A 20,507-nucleotide genomic window follows, 5' to 3' on the forward strand; every position below is an offset into this window, starting at 1 on the left:
TGTGGCATCTGATTGTGGGGGAATGTACACAGCTGTGACGATAACTGACGAGAATTCTCTTGGGAGGTAATATGACCGGCATTTGGTTGTAAAGAATTCTAGGTCGGGTGAGCAGAAGGACTTGAGTTCCTGTATGTTGTTATGATTACACAATGAGTCGTTAATTATGACGCATACACCCCCGCCCTTTCTCTTCCCAGAGAGGTGTTCATCTCTGTCGACGTGATGCATAGAGAAGCCCGGTGGCTGAACCGATTCCGACAACATATCCCGAGAGAGCCATGTTTCCATGAAACAGAGAATGTTACAACCTCTGATGTCTCTCTGGAAGGCAACCCTTGCTCAAATTTCTTCTACCTTGTTGTCAAGAGACTGGACATTGGCGAGAAGTATACTCGGGAGCGGTGGGCGATGTGCACGTCTACGGAGCCTGAACACGAGTCCGCTCCGTCTGCAGAGCCGTTGTTTAGGATCGGCTTCTGGGAATAGATCCATGTTCTGGGTGATGGTACAAACAGAGGATCTGCTTCGGGAAAGTCGTATTCCTGGTCATAATGTTGGTATGTTGACATCTCTCTTTCGTCGTAATGCTGGTAAGTTAACTATAGAGTGTGCAGCTCTTTTATTTTCAAATTTACTCCGCTAGCCAGCACCTCGCCTAAATAGGTGTGCGTTTCTTTTCTTCTAGTAAGTTTACTATCGCCAATAGTTCTTCCAGGCTGTATGTAATAAGACTTCAGATTTCCTGGGGTAACAGTGTTAGAAATAATACATACATCTAAATACTACACTGTTTCCTAAGGACTGGAAGCGAGGCGACCATCTCTGTCGGCACCATTTTGCATCAAAAGTGTTTACAGATGTGGGTATATGGTCTGATATACCATTGCACAATGTAGAGTGCTAGGACACAGCCTTCAGCTGTGGTATATTGGCTATACATTACAAATCCCTGTGGTGCCTTATTGCTTAACTGGTTACAAACATAATTAGAGTCAAAATAAATGTTTTATCATACCCATGCCATGGTATACGGTCTGATATTCCACGGCTGTCAGCCAACCAACACTCAGGGCTTCGAATCACCCAGTTTATAATAGAAGTCATAGGAAAAAGTATGCGGGAGGAGTCAAATCAAAACATAAGATATCTGCAAAAGAGGAAGAGAGTCAAACAATAACACTTAATGAGTGTCATGTTCCTAGAATTAGGATCTCTGTGGTCATGTTATGATTTCTTCTTAACGCTGTAGTTAGTTTCAGGACCTCTTTCACTCTACTGTCAAAGTGCGCTCGCTCACTAGATCAATTCCTGAATGCTGCTCCTGATCCCTGGTCTTTTGTCTCCACTCTGTTACTAAAGCTTTTATACCCCTGCCCAAATAATATCACCAATGCTTTCACAGACTGTTCCCATGGACCAAAACAGCAGAAATCTCCCTCCTTTTCCAGCAGCTGCTGAAATCAATGAGCACGCTGCGGAGCTCAGACAGGCAGCCATGCAGGCAGCCAGAGGAGAACAGGATTATAAGCCAGAGGACTCTCTCCAGGATTATGTCTAGGCTATATCACTGACCCGTCTATTAAAATCATACAGATGCTAACGAGTGAACTGTTTGACATTATTTGGCAGAGTGCAGGGCTAACTGAAATGCCTGAATAAACCAGGGTTTTGGGTCATCATTGACATGTCCTAATTTAAAACACTAGGGACTAACGACTGAACAGTTCCTGAGTATAGGGCAGGTGAGATGGGTTGGAAGTCAAGCATAGGATAAGGAAACTGGCATTTGAAAACATTCAGAGGCATACAGAGAAATAGGCTCTATAAATATACTTATGACAGACTGTTTAGAGGCGTTTTCAACCACAGAGATGTACACATTGATAGGAGTTCATTATAGGCCTACTTTTTCCCAACATGATTCATGCCTCAGCTCTGGCTTCAACTTCATTGCAGAATGTGTCATTTCATTTTAAAATAGGCTACTATTGTGAGTAGTAGGCCGAATGTTTGTCCATTTCTCCACATATCTAGGACCCCTTCCTTCCACACAACACACTGGAACCTCCCTCTTAGATTTCAACACAAAGCCTTACAGTCTTCTACTCTCCGGATATCAATAAGAAAAATAAAACCGGAGCAGGAAGTGTGTGTGCTAACAGAGAGCAGCCATAGAACCGGGGCAGTTCAGTTCAAAACACTTGTTTCCCAGACAGAAAGGTTGGGTGCAACAGGAACTGCCAGATGATGATTTACATAGCAGCAGTACAGGTCATAAACAAATCATTTTTCTCCCAGACAGGAAATGAGTTAAGTGGAAAAATAAAATCTTGGAATGCCAATATTGAAAAGAAATACAAATCTGAAAAATGGCTACTATAGCATGTAGGCTAAGGCTAGTCGACTGCTTTAGGGACCCTTCCCAGGATCCATCACCTAATGTCAGTTTGACATGCATTAGGGACCCTTCCCAGGATCCATCACCTAATGTCAGTTTGACATGCTTTAGGGACACTTCCCAGGATCCATCACCTAATGTCAGTTTGACATGTTTTAGGGACCCTTCCCAGGATCCATCACCTAATGTCAGTTTGACATGCTTTAGGGACCCTTCCCAGGATCCATCACCTAATGTCAGTTTGACATGCTTTAGGGACCCTTCCCAGGATCCATCACCTAATGTCAGTTTGACATGCTTTAGGGACCCTTCCCAGGATCCATCACCTAATGTCAGTTTGACATGCTTTAGGGACACTTCCCAGGATCCATCACCTAATGTCAGTTTGACATGCTTTAGGGACCCTTCCCAGGATCCATCACCTAATGTCAGTTTGACATGTTTTAGGGACCCTTCCCAGGATCCATCACCTAATGTCAGTTTGACATGCTTTAGGGACACTTCCCAGGATCCATCACCTCATGTCACAGTTTGACATGCTTTAGGGACCCTTCCCAGGATCCATCACCTAATGTCAGTTTGACATGCTTTAGGGACCCATCACCTAATGTCAGTTTGACATGCTTTAGGGACCCTTCCCAGGATCCATCACCTAATGTCAGTTTGACATGCTTTAGGGACCCTTCCCAGGATCCATCACCTAATGTCAGTTTGACATGCTTTAGGGACACTTCCCAGGATCCATCACATAATGTCAGTTTGACATGCTTTAGGGACCCTTCCCAGGATCCATCACCTAATGTCAGTTTGACATGCTTTAGGGACACTTCCCAGGATCCATCACCTAATGTCAGTTTGACATGTTTTAGGGACACTTCCCAGGATCCATCACCTAATGTCAGTTTGACATGCTTTAGGGACACTTCCCAGGATCCATCACCTAATGTCAGTTTGACATGTTTTAGGGACCCTTCCCAGGATCCATCACCTAATGTCAGTTTGACATGTTTTAGGGACCCTTCCCAGGATACATCACCTCATGTCAGTTTGACATGTTTTAGGGACCCTTCCCAGGATCCATCACCTAATGTCAGTTTGACATGCTTTAGGGACCCTTCCCAGGATACATCACCTAATGTCAGTTTGACATGCTTTAGGGACCCTTCCCAGGATCCATCACCTAATGTCACAGTTTGACATGCTTTAGGGTCACTTCCCAGGATCCATCACCTAATGTCAGTTTGACATGCTTTAGGGACCCTTCCCAGGATCCATCACCTAATGTCAGTTTGACATGCTTTAGGGACCCTTCCCAGGATCCATCACCTAATGTCAGTTTGACATGCTTTAGGGACCCTTCCCAGGATCCATCACCTAATGTCAGTTTGACATGCTTTAGGGACACTTCCCAGGATCCATCACCTAATGTCAGTTTGACATGCTTTAGGGACCCTTCCCAGGATCCATCACCTAATGTCAGTTTGACATGCTTTAGGGACCCTTCCCAGGATACATCACCTAATGTCACAGTTTGACATGCTTTAGGGACACTTCCCAGGATCCATCACCTAATGTCAGTTTGACATGCTTTAGGGACCCTTCCCAGGATCCATCACCTAATGTCAGTTTGACATGCTTTAGGGACACTTCCCAGGATACATCACCTAATGTCAGTTTGACATGCTTTAGGGATACATCACCTAATGTCAGTTTGACATGCTTTAGGGACACTTCCCAGGATACATCACATCATGTCAGTTTGACATGCTTTAGGGACACATCACCTCATGTCACAGTTTGACATGCTTTAGGGACACTTCCCAGGATCCATCACCTCATGTCACAGTTTGACATGCTTTAGGGACCCTTCCCAGGATACATCACCTCAAGTCACAGTTTGACATGCTTTAGGGACACATCACCTCATGTCACAGTTTGACATGCTTTAGGGACACATCACCTCATGTCACAGTTTGACATGCTTTAGGGACACATCACCTCATGTCACAGTTTGACATGCTTTAGGGACACATCACCTCATGTCACAGTTTGACATGCTTTAGGGACACATCACCTCATGTCACAGTTTGACATGCTTTAGGGACACATCACCTCATGTCACAGTTTGACATGCTTTAGGGACACATCACCTCATGTCACAGTTTGACATGCTTTAGGGTTCACTTCCCAGGATACATCACCTCATGTCACAGTTTGACATTGAACAACGTGGCTGATTAAATTCAACTCCACAACTTAAGATGGAGTTGAACGGCGACTCAAGTGGGCAGACAGGAGCGCCGACGTAACAAAATTAAGTTATCAAAAATGACTGATTTCAGCATCCAAATAACAGTCCGTAATTACACACAACATTGGTCTACTGACTTCAGCATTGGTCTGTGTCATTTTAGGCTATTTTTTGGGTGCTGAAATAAAATAAAAAACTCCATCGTTAATGGTGGATATGGGGTTTAGTTGTCTATGAACAAGGTAGCCATAGAGCTATACAGATCTATATACAGTTGTTCTGAGGTAGCCTAAAGGCTGCTTCACGGATTAAAGTGTTCAGTCAACCTATCTAGGCCTATCCAGAGGGCAACGCAAGCTGCTCATCCCAATCTGAACAATGAGTCTCTGGTCTGTACTGCTGCTGTCTGAAGCGATTCCAGGTGGCCCTTTGGCTGATTCAGCATGTTGCTGCACCATGGCAACTGCCTGATCTGTAGAGGACATCTGAAGGGGTTTAAAATGTGGTGATGTTGCTCGCCCATCCTTATGGAAGTCACGCTTTAGGCTAAAGCAGACAGCAGTCGCTAGGCTAAAGCAGACAGCAGTCGCTAGGCTATATGATAAGTTTGCTAGGCCAATATATCATAGGGTAGGGCCTTATTTGGTATTTCATGAGGATCCCCATTAGCTGTTGCAAAAGCAGCAGTTACTCTTCCTGGGGTCCACACAAAACATGACATAATACAGAACATTAAATAGACAAGAACAGCTCAAGGACAGTACAACATTTTTCTTTAGGCACAAGTAGCCTACACACTATCTAGGTGAAATAGGGGGAAGCGTTGTGCCGTGAGGTGTTTCTTTATCTGTTTTTTTAAAACCAGGTTTGCTGTTTATTTGAGCAATATGAGATGGAACAGAGTTCCATGCAATAATGGCTCTATATAATACTGCACGCTTTCTTGAATGGTGTGTTAATGTGTTACTGAGATGGTTGTTAAACACTTCTCTATGCGTTGAAAGATCTGATCTGAACAGCACAACTGTGATTGTAACCCTTAGGCATATGTCTTGAATAAAGCTCAGAGGAATTAGGCTACTTTGTTAGATAGGCGTATTACCAAAATAAAATATTATTTAGGCTATTGGAGGAAATCCTGTGGAATAATGAATTTTATGCCCCAAAGAAGCTTGTGACGCAAAGCTCGATTTAGACTTGAACGAATAGATACCAAAGCCAAATGTAGTCTCTCGCTCTCTTTAAAAAAAGCTTCTTTTTTTATAAAGAATGGGTTTTAATAAAACGCAACGTGATAAAGACTAAAAGAACCAACAAATCATACAATAATTCTGGCAAAGCTTTAGGGCAGCTAAAAAGCACTTTTGTGCTAAAATATCAAAATCAGACCATGTGTAAGGTATGCTTTTGCTACTGCTGATTGTTAATTCACCCTATAGCAGAGGCTCAAAAACACAAACAGCAACCCTCTCACTGGTTATGGAAGTGGCAAGCAAACTCATCCTGTTTTTCAGACAGTCAGATGTAGGGCTGGGCGATATGGCAAATAAATTACCACGATATCAATATTTTTTTCATTCATTAACGATAATTATCACGATATGAATCAAACCGTGGTTAGAGAGTTGGGCCAGGAACCGAAAGGCTGCTAGATCGAAGGTAAAAGATTTGTCGTTCTACCCCTGAACAAGGCAGTTATCCCACTGTTCCCCGATAGGCTGTCATTGTAAATAAGAAGTTAATTGACTTGCCTAGTTAAATAAAAGGTAACTTTTTCTTATGTGAGCTCCACATAAAATTATACTTGAAGGAAAATTGTTCCATGTTTGTGGCCAGGGAGCACTTACCTGCGGTCAATTAAATTGATAAGGCTCTTGAAACCTTCCTTTTTGACTGTGCTAATTGGTAGCATGTCCTTAGCAATGCATAATAGCATTTGTGATGTCTTTTGTCTTTTCAATGTTTGCTTGTAGGGCATAAACGCTGTCAGTGTTGACTGCTTCAGGCAAACATCCCTAGATTGGTATTGATAAACTCCCCTCAAGCACCAGCCAATCTCAAACTTCCTGCATGTTCCAAAGAGTGATTTGGCTTCAGATGTTGAAAAAGGTTTGTAGAATTACCAGCAGTTTACGGCACAATTTGCACCGAACATTGCTCTGCTCTGTCGGACTTCAAAATGCCAAACCACTTCCAAATTACTGAAACAGTTTAACCCTTTTTATCAATAATAATGTCGCTGGAAGCTGCTCCTTCTCCATGGCTATCACTACTACTGTTTTCACCTACATCACTCATTTTTCATGGTTAATAATAGCTACTCCATCACTCGAGGTGCTAAGTGTTTTTTAGTGAGCGTTTACCTCTCCATGTGCATATTGTCACTTCACACATTCCTGCTGCATCAGAGGTGAAATGGACTGCTGTACCTAATTATTCTATATCGACATTATCGAAAATGAATCTAAACATATCAATATTGAGGGAAGTAATTACCTCGATAATTATTGATATATCGCTGAGTCCTAGTCAGATGTAGTACAAAACTGAGCGGAGGACATTTGTGGATTAGCTAAGACTTTACACACCCCACCCCAGTCCCTTCTCTGCCAGCTGGGGCGGCAAGGGGAGAATTTTGGGCGGGAAAACTATGCCGTTATTGTTTGCGATGAGACAATAGTTTACTTCAAATTGTCTTTGCACTCTGTCCATAAAGCCTAAAGCTACACGTTAATAAGGTCAAACATTACTCAGCATAATATATGGCTTCTATGGAATGTTGAACAAAGTTCTAACAGTAATTGATTAGTCATGGTTCAGCAACCCCTCTACAGGAAACAATATCATGCATTGCTCCAATTAGGCTACAGAAATGTAGGTATGATTCTTCAGCTTTTCAAACTGCCTGAGGCCAAACAAGGGCCAAGAGGAAGTTTAGCCTACTTGGTTCAGTCATTTCCAGGTACAAATGGTCCATATTCACAAAACCCATCTGCCATAACAGTGACAGCACTGACTGAAGAAATGCTGCAACAAGATGCCTTGCGTTCCAACTGAAATAAAGCACACAGGCAGACATCAAAACGCCCCGCTCTCAGCTCAGCTGTCCACGTATGTCTAACAGGCATTGTTTCACAATGGATGGGACAGTAATGGATCAGGGAGGGTAATGGATCAGGGAGAGTAATGGATGGGACAGTAATGGATCAGGGAGAGTAATGGATCAGGGAGAGTAATGGATCAGGCGATGAAGGAATGTCTCAGTCTGGTCTGGGCACAACAACACAACAACGCCAAGTTCTCAGGTGGTCCAGTCAGCTAGTTATGTTCCCATTTGTACTTCACCATTTATATTTCTGACAACTTTTATTCCACTAAATTCCTCAAGAAAGTAATGTACATTTCACTCCATACATTTTCTCCGACACCCAAAAGTACTCGTTACATGTTGAATGCTTAGCAGGACAGTAAAATGGTCCAATTCACATACTTATCAGGAGATTATCCCTGGTCATCCCTACTACTTCTGATTCGGTGGACTCACCATACACACGCTTTTTGTAAAGATGTCTGAGTGTTGGAGTGTGCCCCTGGCTATCCGTAAATGTAATGTATAGGGTGGCAGGTATCCCAGCGGTTAGAGCGTTGGGCCAGTAACCGAAAGGCTGCTGGTTCGAATACTCAAGCTGACAAATCTGTCGATGTGCCCTTGAGCAAGGCATTTAATCCCAATTTGCTCCAGGGACACTGTACTATGGCTGACCCAGCTGAGCGTCCTTGCAGTGGCAGACTACATGTAACAACACCTGCACAGGATCGGTACATCTGAATATCACACCTGTGGGACAGGTACAGGATGGCAACAACAACTGCCCGAGTTACACCAGGAACACATAATCCCTCCATCAGTGCTCAGACTGTCCGCAATAGGCTGAGAGAGGCTGGACTGAGGGCTTGTAGGCGTGTTGTAAGGCAGGTCCTCACCAGACATCACCGACAACAAGGTCGCCTATGGGTACAAACCCATCGTCACTGGACCAGACAAGACTGGCAAAAAGTGCTCGTCACTGACGAATCGCGGTCTTGTCTCACCAAGGGTCAGATTTGCGTTTATCGTCGAAGGATTGAGAGTTACACAGAAGCCTGTACTTTGGAGTGGGATCGATTTGGAGCTGGAGGGTCCGTCACAGCATCATCGGACTGAGCTTGTTGTCAGCAGGCAATCTCAACGCTGTGCGTTACAGGGAAGACATCCTCCTCCCTCATATAGTAACCTTCCTGCAGGCTCATCCTGACATGACAATGCCACGAGCCATACTGCTCGTTCTGTGAGTGATTTCTTGCTAGACAGGAATGTCAGTGTTCTGCCATGGCCAGCGAAGAGCCCGGATCTCAATCCCACTGAGCACGTCTGGGACCTGTTGGATCGGAGAGTGAGGACTAGGGCCATTCCCCCCAGAAATGCCCGGGAACGTGCAGGTGCCTTGGTGGAAGAGTGGGGTAATAGCTCACAGCAAGAACTGGCAAACATGTTGCAGTCCATGAGGAGAAGATGAATGCACTTAATGCAGCTGGTGGCCACACCAGATATGGACTGTTATTTTGACCCCCCCCTTGTTCAGGGACACATTCAATTTCTGTTAGTCACATGTCTGTGGAACTTGTTCAGTTTACATCTCTGTTGAATCTTTTGTTCATACAAACATTTACAAATGTTAAGTTTGCTGAAAATAAAACACAGTTGACAGTGAGGACGTTTCTTTTTTTGCTGAGTTTATGAACATGCAAGGGTCGGATGAAGCAGGCAGCTGAATAACATTAGCTAGCACCTATATCAATTAGCAAATTATCTCGCTAACTACTAGTTAGCACAATAGCTAGCTAGTTGTCTGGCTCACTCACTAGTAGCACTCTAGCTTTCGAAAACCTTGCTCAGTGGTTAGCTTCACCCACGGCAAGGAGAGTCTATAAAATTGACAAGATAGTCAAGTGACCCCTCTAACAATGGAAATAAATGTCTTCAAAGATGGAAGGCAAGCAGGAAGGGGCGAGAACAGGTGGGACCCTTCTAGCCAATGATATGTGTGAACTAGGGTTGGGCAGTATCCAGATTTACATAACGTTTCTGTACCATACCGGAGTATATGGTATTACTGGAAGTACACACAAGAGGCACTATTATTTATTTTATACATTTCTTTATGCACAAAACAATTTAGGCAGCATCTTGATCCAGGCAGGGATTGATTGGATACAGCAGAGACAAGAAGCTTGATCTTGTCATCTAGCCACTTAGCTCGAAAGTTCACAAACCAAATTAAAAGCTTGAGCCCTGAGCTGGACATAACTACCCCGGTGTACAGTATATTACCTAAGCCTAGTTTGAACAACAGGCCATTAGTAGAGGACTCAAAATATATCACAATATTATTTATGCGCTTAGTTGGCTGTACCTGCACCAATACTCCAGTACTTTTCCTTCAAAATGTCTGTAGCGTATGAACGTTTTGGCCTACAAACTTCTGAACCACTCGATGAAAATGGGAGACTAACGAACACGACCGGGTTCGTGAGACCCCCACAAGTGTCACAGGACTCGTCTGAAGGTAACCCACACAAATGAGATGAAGTATAGCGGAAGTTGTGCCAACAACAATATGAGGTTAAATGGGTATATTTCCTGAGCTTTCTTACATCTCCGAGATATTGGACACTTCAATATCTTATTCCTTGTGATTTATTATTTGCCATCTATGCATTTGGTTTTCTATGCTTCTCTATGGATTATAGTAGTAAGGGCCAAATGTTTTTGTTTTTTTTTGGAGGGGGGGGGGTACCTAAAGGGTCCTAAAATTCCAAATCAAATATCTAAAATGAGCCATGGTACGACCAACGTAAAACAATTCCGTACGTTAGCTTAGTAACCCCCGGTGTTGGTTGGTTGTAAATTTGTATCTAGACCTTTTTTTGGAAGTATATACCGGCCACAACGGGAGTAAATTAAGTTAGTTGCACAGCGAAACTCCATATCTGGTGATCAACGAAAGTATTTTGACGTTATAAAGCTTGCAGAGCTTTCGGGCGTTAATACGTAACACACAGATACAGCAGGTTCAGTTGTCGATGAATGAGTTAGCGGCACTCATGTCAGGCTCATGACCAGAACCATTTCATTGCAGAAAATAACTCCGTATTTGGAAGTTGTATTATTATTAGATACATTGAAAATGTAGTTTGGCAAGTGTTAGATAATGGACTAAGGTAGCTAACTAGCTAACACACCATGCATGAAATCAGAGTTGGGCTAACACGAGTAGGCTAGCTAAATTAGCAATATCACTACCTGCGGCTTATTCAATCCATGTAAACTCGCTTGACGGTGAATGATTCTGCGTCGCTAACGTTGGCTACCATTTTCAGCCACTATCGTTTCTTTATTAGCCACAAAACGGTTTTTAAAAGTTGCCGGTCACTTACACTTACCGGTGATTTCTTCGAATACCTATTTTGAATGAGAGATCCGACGTCTTTGCACCCCGATAGCGCCACTTTCACCCCCAACTTTCAATGGTACAACAACAAGTGTACCCCTCCCTCCAACGCAGTAAAAATCGTGTCTTCCATACACAAATGTCATTGGTTAGTATATAGGACCCATACGATATCGACCAATAAAACAGAAATTAGCTTCCTCTTTGGCCAATAGTGAGGTTGAAACAGTATTGTGGGCGTGTTTCACGCGACTGCTGAAATGAATCCGGAAAATTGTTTAAAATAATTACATGATACTGGAGTGCAAGAGGTTGGAATTCATTTTTAATTTAGTTAATATCTAGTTTTTTCATGTATCTGTATATGTGATTAAGGTACTCATAAAATGGCAAGATGTTGACCTGTACGAATGTAGCAGTATTAAATACGTTTTAAGTAGACACCACATTGCCATGGATTCAGACAGCTCTGGGGAAATTCGAATCCACTGTGTAAAGTAGTCCTTCCTTTGCAATGCCAGCTCTATAATCAGGCTTTATAAAGATTGATTGATGTGCTCACAGGTATGACAGAACATAGGCAGAGAACATGGCCCCCAGGGTTGCGATTTACAATGCAACATTCTCCACTATGGACATAAAAAATGACATGAACAGCCTTTGAGAAATATCAAGGCCATAGAGCATAACAGCTTGCCTTTCCAAGAAACGTATGTTGCCTGCCTACTGTAAAACGTATCAACCTCATACACCAAATACCATGCATTCATTACAAACCATTATTATATGAGGCATCGGATCCTTGAAGTTGATGGCATGACATGACAGATTTGTAGAGCCAGTATGATGGCCATCCTTGCAATAGAGAGTGAGCTTACAGTGCCCAGGGACTTAAATACAACAGTATGTGTAGTCAGTTGGTGTATGTCTTACCTGGTATTGAATAGGAGGACATTTCGTTATTTGAATGATGGGGCAATGTGCATAGTTCATATCTTATCATACTCTGCTATATGCCTTGCTGTCCCTGGCACGTCTGGTGTCACCTGTGGATAATGCACCTATAGTGGCTCGGACGTTGGCCGGTTGTAGATAAATTCCACCAGAGGGCAGTCATTTAATACATACTGACCGATGGAAGGTGAGGGGTTACTTTGAGGCACAGGCACGGCATACTAGTCTATGTTTACATCAGTGGCAAATGTAAATCTTGGTGGGGCAAAAAATAATAATACTGTTTAAGATGCATACCAGCAAAGTCATTACACAGCACAACACGAAACAATATATTAATTTCACTATAACGGTGACAAACAGTGCCCACAAACTATAAGATCTACATAAAGCTGTCCCAACAGCAGAGTCCCAACAGCAGTCCCAACACCTTACCACTGCTACACCTGGCTATCAGCCAGAGGTGTAAAGTACTTAAGTAAAAATACTTTAAAGTACTTCTTAAGTCGTTTTTTTAGGTACCTGTACTTTACTATTTATAGTTTTGACTACCTTTACTTGACTACATTCCTAAAGAAAATAATGTACTTTTTACTCTATACATTTTCCCCAACATCCAAAAGTACTCATTACATGTTCAATGCTTAGCAGGACAGGAAAGAGATCCAATTCACTCATGAACATCCCTTTTTATCCCTACTGCTTCTGATGTTTCATTTGTAAATGATGTCTGCGTGTTGTAGTGTGCCCCTGGCTATCTGTAAAAGATGTCTGTGTTGTAGTGTGCCCCTGGCTGTCTGTAAAAGATGTCTGTGTTGTAGTGTGCCCCTGGCTGTCTGTAAAAGATGTCTGTGTTGTAGTGTGCCCCTGGCTGTCTGTAAAATATGTCTGTGTTGTATTGTGCCCCTGGCTGTCTGTAAAATATGTCTGTGTTGTCGTGTGCCTCTGGCTGTCTGTAAAATATGTCTGTTGTCGTGTGCCTCTGGCTGTCTGTAAAATATGTTAATTCAGCCTCATTTACTGCCTTTTTAAAACACATAAGCCATTAATGAGCGAGCTCGGACGGACATCGCCAATATAACTATCTGTTCAGGACTTTTGGAATGTACAGCGAGAGAATTCAGAACATGTGACTTCTTACAGTATCTTACAGTCAGAACCGTAGGATAAATAAAGGGGGCATATAAGCAGACAATGAAAGCTCTTACAATATTCAATGATTACATTTCTATAAAACAGGCTATACACAACACCACCAAGTCTGAACAGTACACAAAATGATGAGGGGAAAAGGGACCAAATGATTAGGGTGAGACACATGGGCTACTTACAGCTTACTACACAACATACACTTACACTTTGTGAGCTGCAGTATACTTATCTCCCTGGCATATGCAGCAGCATACAAGACATTTGTGGACTCACCTTGTAGTGCTCACTTGAACAGGAAGGTGGCAAGGCAGTCCTTCGTGGGTAAATTCTGTCATGAAACTTTGTCATCAAAGTCTGTCTGGATTTATGGTGCTTTCAAAACAACTGGGAACCCGGGAAATAAACAAGGTTGAATCATGATGACGTCAGTGATCTTCAGGTAGGAGCTCTAGAAAGAGACCCGAGTTCCTAACAGATTCTTTTTTTAATCTGTGTTTGTAAACTGATATGTGACACGTATTAATGCCAAAATAACACGCAAAACAGGCTCTTCCCCACCTACCTTGAATTACAGGTCACCCCTAGTTTACATTATCCCTAATCATCAGGCTAGATTCTATACTTACATCCTCTACTTCATAAATAATCATTTGGAATTTGTTGTCAATGTCTCTAAATAACAACATGCTTGAAACTTTAATCCTCTGGGGTGCTCAGCATTTACCACAATATGGTAAAACATAATCGAGGGCTCCAGTTTAGATGAGCTACAGCAATAGTGCATCAATTAGTTCCAATGCAGAAGACTTTGTGGTGAAAACTTGACGTTGACACGTTTTGGCCTCATCAAGAAGAGGTTTTTGTAATTTATAAAAAGTAACTAGGCAAGCCAGTTAAGAACAAATTCTTATTTGCAATGACGGCCTACCCCAGCCAAACTCGGACAACACTGGGCTAATTGTGTGCTGCCCTATGGGACTCCCAATCACAGCCGGATATGGTGCAGCTTGGATTTGAACCAGTGACTGCAGTGACGCCTCCTGCACTGAGATGCAGTGACGCCTCCTGCACTGATATGCAGTGCCTTAGACTGCTGCACTGAGATGCAGTGACACCTCCTGCACTGAGATGCAGTGCCTTAGACTGCTGCACTGAGATGCAGTGACGCCTCCTGCACTGAGATGCAGTGACGCCTCCTGCACTGAGATGCAGTGACGCCTCCTGCACTGAGATGCAGTGACGCCTCCTGCACTGAGATGCAGTGACGCCTCCTGCACTGAGATGCAGTGACGCCTCCTGCACTGAGATGCAGTGCCTTAGACTGCTGCGCCACTCGGAAGCACAGGTTCAGTCAGGTGTGTCCTGGAAAACCTTGCAGAACAGAAGTTATTCATCAAATCCCAGACAATAAGGTAAGCAAAAAACTTGCTTGAAAATGCTGTCAGTGGGCCTTTTCGGCACAATTCATCATTCTAGCTAAGCACAGCAGTCTCCAATTTTACTGATTTGAATGGCCTCAGACACAGCGGAAACCTCACCTGTTTTTGGTTGCGAATTAAAGAAAAAATACCAGTGTGCAGTATATTCAGATTACTCTCTGGTACATACTGTCCTGAATGACTTGAATAAGTGATGAATGCAGATATTTTTCTTCCAATGTTTCATTGTTTTCCACTTTGAACATGGGAGCCTTTCACCAAAGTTTCTTGCTTTACTGAAGTAAGAAATGTTAAATGATATGTCCACATTTCCAATTGGTGGGTCCGAATATAAATGTTTGTAACGAACTGAGTTATAGGCCAACAAATGTATGCAGTGATCTAAAATGTCACCTTGTTTTGAAAGCTGAATTCACAGCCCAAGTGTGTGTCTCTCCTCAGCAGCTTGGCAAACGACGGCTGTGCCAGAGGGAGGACACATGACAGTTTGAGAAATGAGACGATTTTCAATGAAAACGCCCAAAAATAAAGATTCTTCGCTGGGCCAGGAGGGATCTACAGGGTTATCCATTTGGGTAAATTGCTGCTGTAATTCAACCAAAGTGACAAGAAGGTGTAGTGTCTCACACCAATGTGTAGGATGACCGCTGTTCTTTGAAAATAGCATTTCCTGAAATGGTGTGAATTGATCCACTCAGACACACCAGGCTTCAGCTTGTCTTTTACACATGCACCAGGGTTTCCCTTAAGAAAATGTGAATTTAATTTACCTGCTATTTCAGAAAACTACCAGATTCTTCTATGTTAGGGCGTCCACTTACAGTGCTCAGAATGACAGAAATCACATTTAGGGCTAGGCGTACAAATAAATAATCATACAAATTATGGATATTAAACATTTAGGTACATGTAAGTGTCTTATATCGGTGAAAGCTTATATTCTTGTTAATCTAGCGAAAACATGCCATGCGATTGTTTGAGGACGGCGCCCCACAAAATATTTTTCCACCAGCACAGGTTTCATAAATTAACAAATAGCGATTAAATATTTACTTACTTTTTGAAATTCTTCCTCTGATTTGTCATCCAAAGGGTCCCAGCTATAACCTGTAGTGTCGTTTTGTTAGATAAAATCCTTCTTTATATCCAAAAAAGTCTGTTTAGTTGGCGCCATCGATTTGTTCAACATGTAGAGAAAAGAATCCAAAAATCCAAAAATCTACCCCTAAACTTTGATTCAACAAGTCAAAATATGTTTCTATTTACTCCACAGATACCCTCAAATGTAACCAAACTATAATATTTGTAATGGAAAGAAGTATGTTCAATAGGAAAGGATTTTAGCAGGTGCGTTCTGTCTTCATGGCACGCAAACACAAATTTCCAAGACTGTGTCCTTCTACTAAAACTGTTAATTCTTATTCGTTTTTGAAGTTACAAGCCTGAAGTCTTGAACATAGACTGCTGACACCCTGTGGAAGACCTAGGAATTGCATCCAGGGAGCTACTTTTCAGTAGGACCTAATACTTGCCATTGTAAGAGGATGGTCTCTCAAAAAAAAACAAATATCCGGTTAGTTTTTCTTTGGATTTTCTCCTCCCTTACCTATTGTGTTATATTCTCCTACATTATTTTAACATTTATACAAAACAAAGTGTTTTCTTTCCAATGGTACCAATTATATGCATATCCTGGCTTCAGGGCCTGAGCAACAGGCAGTTTACTTTGGGCACGTCATTCAGGCGGAAATGGCTCCACAATGGATCAGCTGCCTCATCTTGTGCCTTCATCATTTCATTGTGTGAATGGTTTGCCCTTTGATAAAACATTTAAAAAAATATATTCCCCATTACATGTCACCAGTAGTAAATGAATCGTTAATCTCTGTAATTTGGTTACGTTAATTAATGTTTATTTATCGTCTTTAAAAAAATATATGGCTAATGGAAACCGGCTAACGGAAACCCTGACACGCACGCATGCAGGCACACACAGACACTCTTCCGCACACACATGTACACACTATACTACACCCACCCCACACACATACACTATTGACCAACTAATTGATTTGTGTTTCTGCATCACATCCTTGACAGAAGACAGCCGTTCTCAGATCTGCCAAGCATTAGAGACTCCAAAGCTCTCGTTAGGTCTTTCTGGGCATCTGATCTCATTAACATTATCATAGCCACTGCTACTTCATTACCCAGACTCCCTTGGTAAAGAACACTCAGATTGACTGAATTTGTTGTTTGTTTACTTAATACTTCTTCTCTCACCTCACACATAGAAATGGGAAACTAGAGGTGTGTTTGTGTCTGTATGTGTGCTTGCACTGCATGTGGCTGTGTGTACACGGACTGCACGTGCATGTGTGTATGCATGTGTTTGGGTGTGTTTGTGTGCACCTGTGTATGTGGGTGTATGCACGTTTGTATGTGTGTGTGTGTGTGTGTGTGTGTGAACCTGCGTGTGTTATTGCATAGCGGCACACTTCCTAAGAAAACAGGCCATAAATGGTTGGGGTCGGCTGGCTGTAAAGGATTCCTGGGTTATTGATGGCAACACAATCTCCCTTCATGTCCCAATCGATGGCTGGCCACAGCCAAATTATTGGCTTGGTGCTCTGTCAGAGATGGCAATAGCTGATAGGACTGGATGACGTGTCTGTGGTGCAGGAAAAGTGTAGGGAGGGAGAGGGGAGACAGGGAGAGAGAGAGATGAAGAGGAGGGAGAGAGGGAGAGAGAGATGAAGAGGAGAGACGGAAAGCGAGAGATGAAGAGGAGAAACAGGGAGGGAGAGATGAAGAGGTGAAACAGGGAGAGAGATGAAGAGGTGAGACAGAGAGAGAGAGATGAAGAGGTGAAACAGGGAGAGAGAGAGAACTGAAGAGGAGAGACAGAGATAGAGATGAAGAGGTGAAACAGGGAGAGAGAGAGATGAAGATGTGAGACAGGGAGAGAGAGATGAAGAGGTGAAACAGGGAGAGAGAGATGAAGAGGTGATACAGGGAGAGAGAGATGAAGAGGAGAGACAGAGAGAGAGAGATGAAGAGGAGAGACAGATGAAGAGGTGAAACAGGGAGAGAGAGATGAAGAGGTGAAACAGGGAGAGAGAGAGATGAAGATGTGAGACAGGGAGAGAGAGATGAAGAGGTGAAACAGGGAGAGAGAGATGAAGAGGTGAGACAGGGAGAGAGAGATGAAGAGGTGAAACAGGGAGAGAGAGATGAAGAGGTGAGACAGGGAGAGAGATGAAGAGGTGAAACAGGGAGAGAGAGAGCTGAAGAGGAGAGACGGAGAGAGAGAGGGAGAGATGAAGAGGAGAGACAGAGAGAGAGGGAGAGATGAAGAGGAGAGACAGAGAGAGAGGGAGAGATGAAGAGGAGAGACAGGGAGAGAGAGAGAGAGATGAAGAGGAGAGACAGAGAGAGAGGGATGAAGAGGAGAGACAGAGAGAGAGGGATGAAGAGGAGAGACAGAGAGAGGGAGAGATGAAGAGGAGAGACAGGGAGAGAGAGATGAAGAGGAGGGTCGGGGAGAGCGGGATAAAGAGGAGAGACAGGGAGAGAGAGGGAGAGATGAAGAGGAGGGTCGGGGAGAGAGGGATAAAGAGGAGAGACAGGGAGAGAGAGAGGGAGAGAGAGATGAAGAGGAGAGACAGGGAGAGAGAGAGGGAGAGAGAGATGAAGAGGAGAGACAGGGAGAGAGAGAAGGAGAGAGAGAGAGAGAGAGATGAAGAGGAGAGACAGAGAGAGAGGGATGAAGAGGAGAGACAGAGAGAGAGGGATGAAGAGGAGAGACAGAGAGAGGGAGAGATGAAGAGGAGAGACAGGGAGAGATGAAGAGGAGCGACAGGGAGAGAGAGATGAAGAGGAGGGTCGGGGAGAGCGGGATAAAGAGGAGGGTCGGGGAGAGCGGGATAAAGAGGAGAGACAGGGAGAGAGAGGGAGAGATGAAGAGGAGGGTCGGGGAGAGAGGGATAAAGAGGAGAGACAGGGAGAGAGAGGGAGAGATGGAGAGGAGAGACAGAGAGAGGTAGAGATGAAGAGGAGAGACAGGGAGAGAGAGAGATTGAGAGGAGAGACAGAGAGAGAGAGGGTTGAAGAGGAGAGTCAGGGAGAGAGGGATGAATAGGAGAGACAGGGAGAGAGAGGGATGAAGAGGAGAGTCAGGGAGAGAGAGGGATGAAGAGGAGAGTCAGGGAGAGAGGGATGAAGAGGACAGTCAGGGAGAGAGAGGGATGAAGAGGAGAGTCAGTGAGAGAGGGATGAAGAGGAGAGACAGGGAGAGAGAGGGATGAAGAGGAGAGTCAGGGAGAGGGGGATGAAGAGGAGAGACAGGGAGAGAGAGAGCTGAAGAGGAGAGAGGGAGAGAGAGGGATGAAGAGGAGAGACAGGGAGAGAGAGGGAGAGATGAAGAGGAGAGACAGAGAGAGAGGGATGAAGAGGAGAGACAGAGAGAGAGGGATGAAGAGGAGGGTCGGGGAGAGCGGGATAAAGAGGAGAGACAGGGAGAGAGAGGGAGAGATGAAGAGGAGGGTCGGGGAGAGAGGGATAAAGAGGAGAGACAGGGAGAGAGAGAGGGAGAGAGAGATGAAGAGGAGAGACAGGGAGAGAGAGAGAGAGAGAGAGAGAGAGAGAGAGAGAGAGAGAGATGAAGAGGAGAGACAGAGAGAGAGGGATGAAGAGGAGAGACAGAGAGAGAGGGATGAAGAGGAGAGACAGAGAGAGGGAGAGATGAAGAGGAGAGACAGGGAGAGATGAAGAGGAGCGACAGGGAGAGAGAGATGAAGAGGAGGGTCGGGGAGAGCGGGATAAAGAGGAGTGTCGGGGAGAGCGGGATAAAGAGGAGAGACAGGGAGAGAGAGGGAGAGATGAAGAGGAGGGTCGGGGAGAGAGGGATAAAGAGGAGAGACAGGGAGAGAGAGGGAGAGATGGAGAGGAGAGACAGAGAGAGGTAGAGATGAAGAGGAGAGACAGGGAGAGAGAGGGATGAAGAGGAGAGTCAGGGAGAGAGAGGGATGAAGAGGAGAGTCAGGGAGAGAGGGTTGAAGAGGACAGTCAGGGAGAGAGAGGGATGAAGAGGAGAGTCAGTGAGAGAGGGATGAAGAGGAGAGACAGGGAGAGAGAGAGCTGAAGAGGAGAGAGGGAGAGAGAGGGATGAAGAGGAGAGACAGGGAGAGAGAGGGAGAGATGAAGAGGAGGGTCGGGGAGAGAGGGATAAAGAGGAGAGACAGGGAGAGAGAGGGAGAGATGAAGAGGAGAGACAGGGAGAGAGGGATGAAGAGGAGAGACAGGGAGTGATGAAGAGGAGAGACAGGGAGAGAGAGAGATGAAGAGGAGAGACAGGGAGATAGAGGGATGGAGAGGAGATACAGGGAGAGAGAGTTAGTAATAGTGTAAGGATAGAGGTTGAAATGGCTCTGCAGTGTCACAGTCTATAATTTAATCTGATTGCACCCCTAATCCTCTGGTAATCTCTAATCAGATTAGTGTCAGACATTAAGGAAAACATTATTGACTTTAATAAGATAGATAGGCTCAGGAGACTTGTGAAGCTTTTCAATCTTATGCTGGAAATGAATCCCTAATTTGCGTCACTAAATCCTGGTGGCTGTATGTATATTGATCTATTTGTTGTGAGACCTGGATATAATTTGCATATCAAATTGACTGTCAAATCAGAGTAAAACAATAATTACATAAGATTATCAAGATTATAATTTTGAATCAGTTATTTCCTAGCAAACTGTCTACTCAGACATGATTGTTGTTGTTGTTGTCGTCATGGTGCTTCCCACCAGTGGTGACGG

At 43.9% G+C, this 20,507-nt stretch overlaps 1 protein-coding gene across 8 annotated transcripts in view; it reads right to left on the reverse strand.

Annotated features, from left to right (window-relative positions):
* The window catches only part of LOC135557844 (CYFIP-related Rac1 interactor A-like), a 47,175-nt gene extending 35,914 nt beyond the window's left edge, over positions 1–11,261 (reverse strand). For 2 of the 8 annotated variants that reach the window (XM_064991504.1, XM_064991505.1), the window contains exon 1: positions 11,136–11,261. The gene's annotated coding sequence lies outside the window, so the exon portion shown is untranslated. Of the gene's footprint in view, positions 1–10,995; positions 11,056–11,129 lie in introns of those variants that run through there. The other 6 variants (XM_064991508.1, XM_064991507.1, XM_064991511.1 and 3 more) reach the window with 4 other exon arrangements.
* Between the last annotated feature and the right edge of the window lie 9,246 nt (positions 11,262–20,507).

The sequence above is a fragment of the Oncorhynchus masou genome, chromosome 16 (genome assembly GCF_036934945.1).
Source record: "Oncorhynchus masou masou isolate Uvic2021 chromosome 16, UVic_Omas_1.1, whole genome shotgun sequence".
Classification (NCBI taxonomy): domain Eukaryota; kingdom Metazoa; phylum Chordata; class Actinopteri; order Salmoniformes; family Salmonidae; genus Oncorhynchus; species Oncorhynchus masou.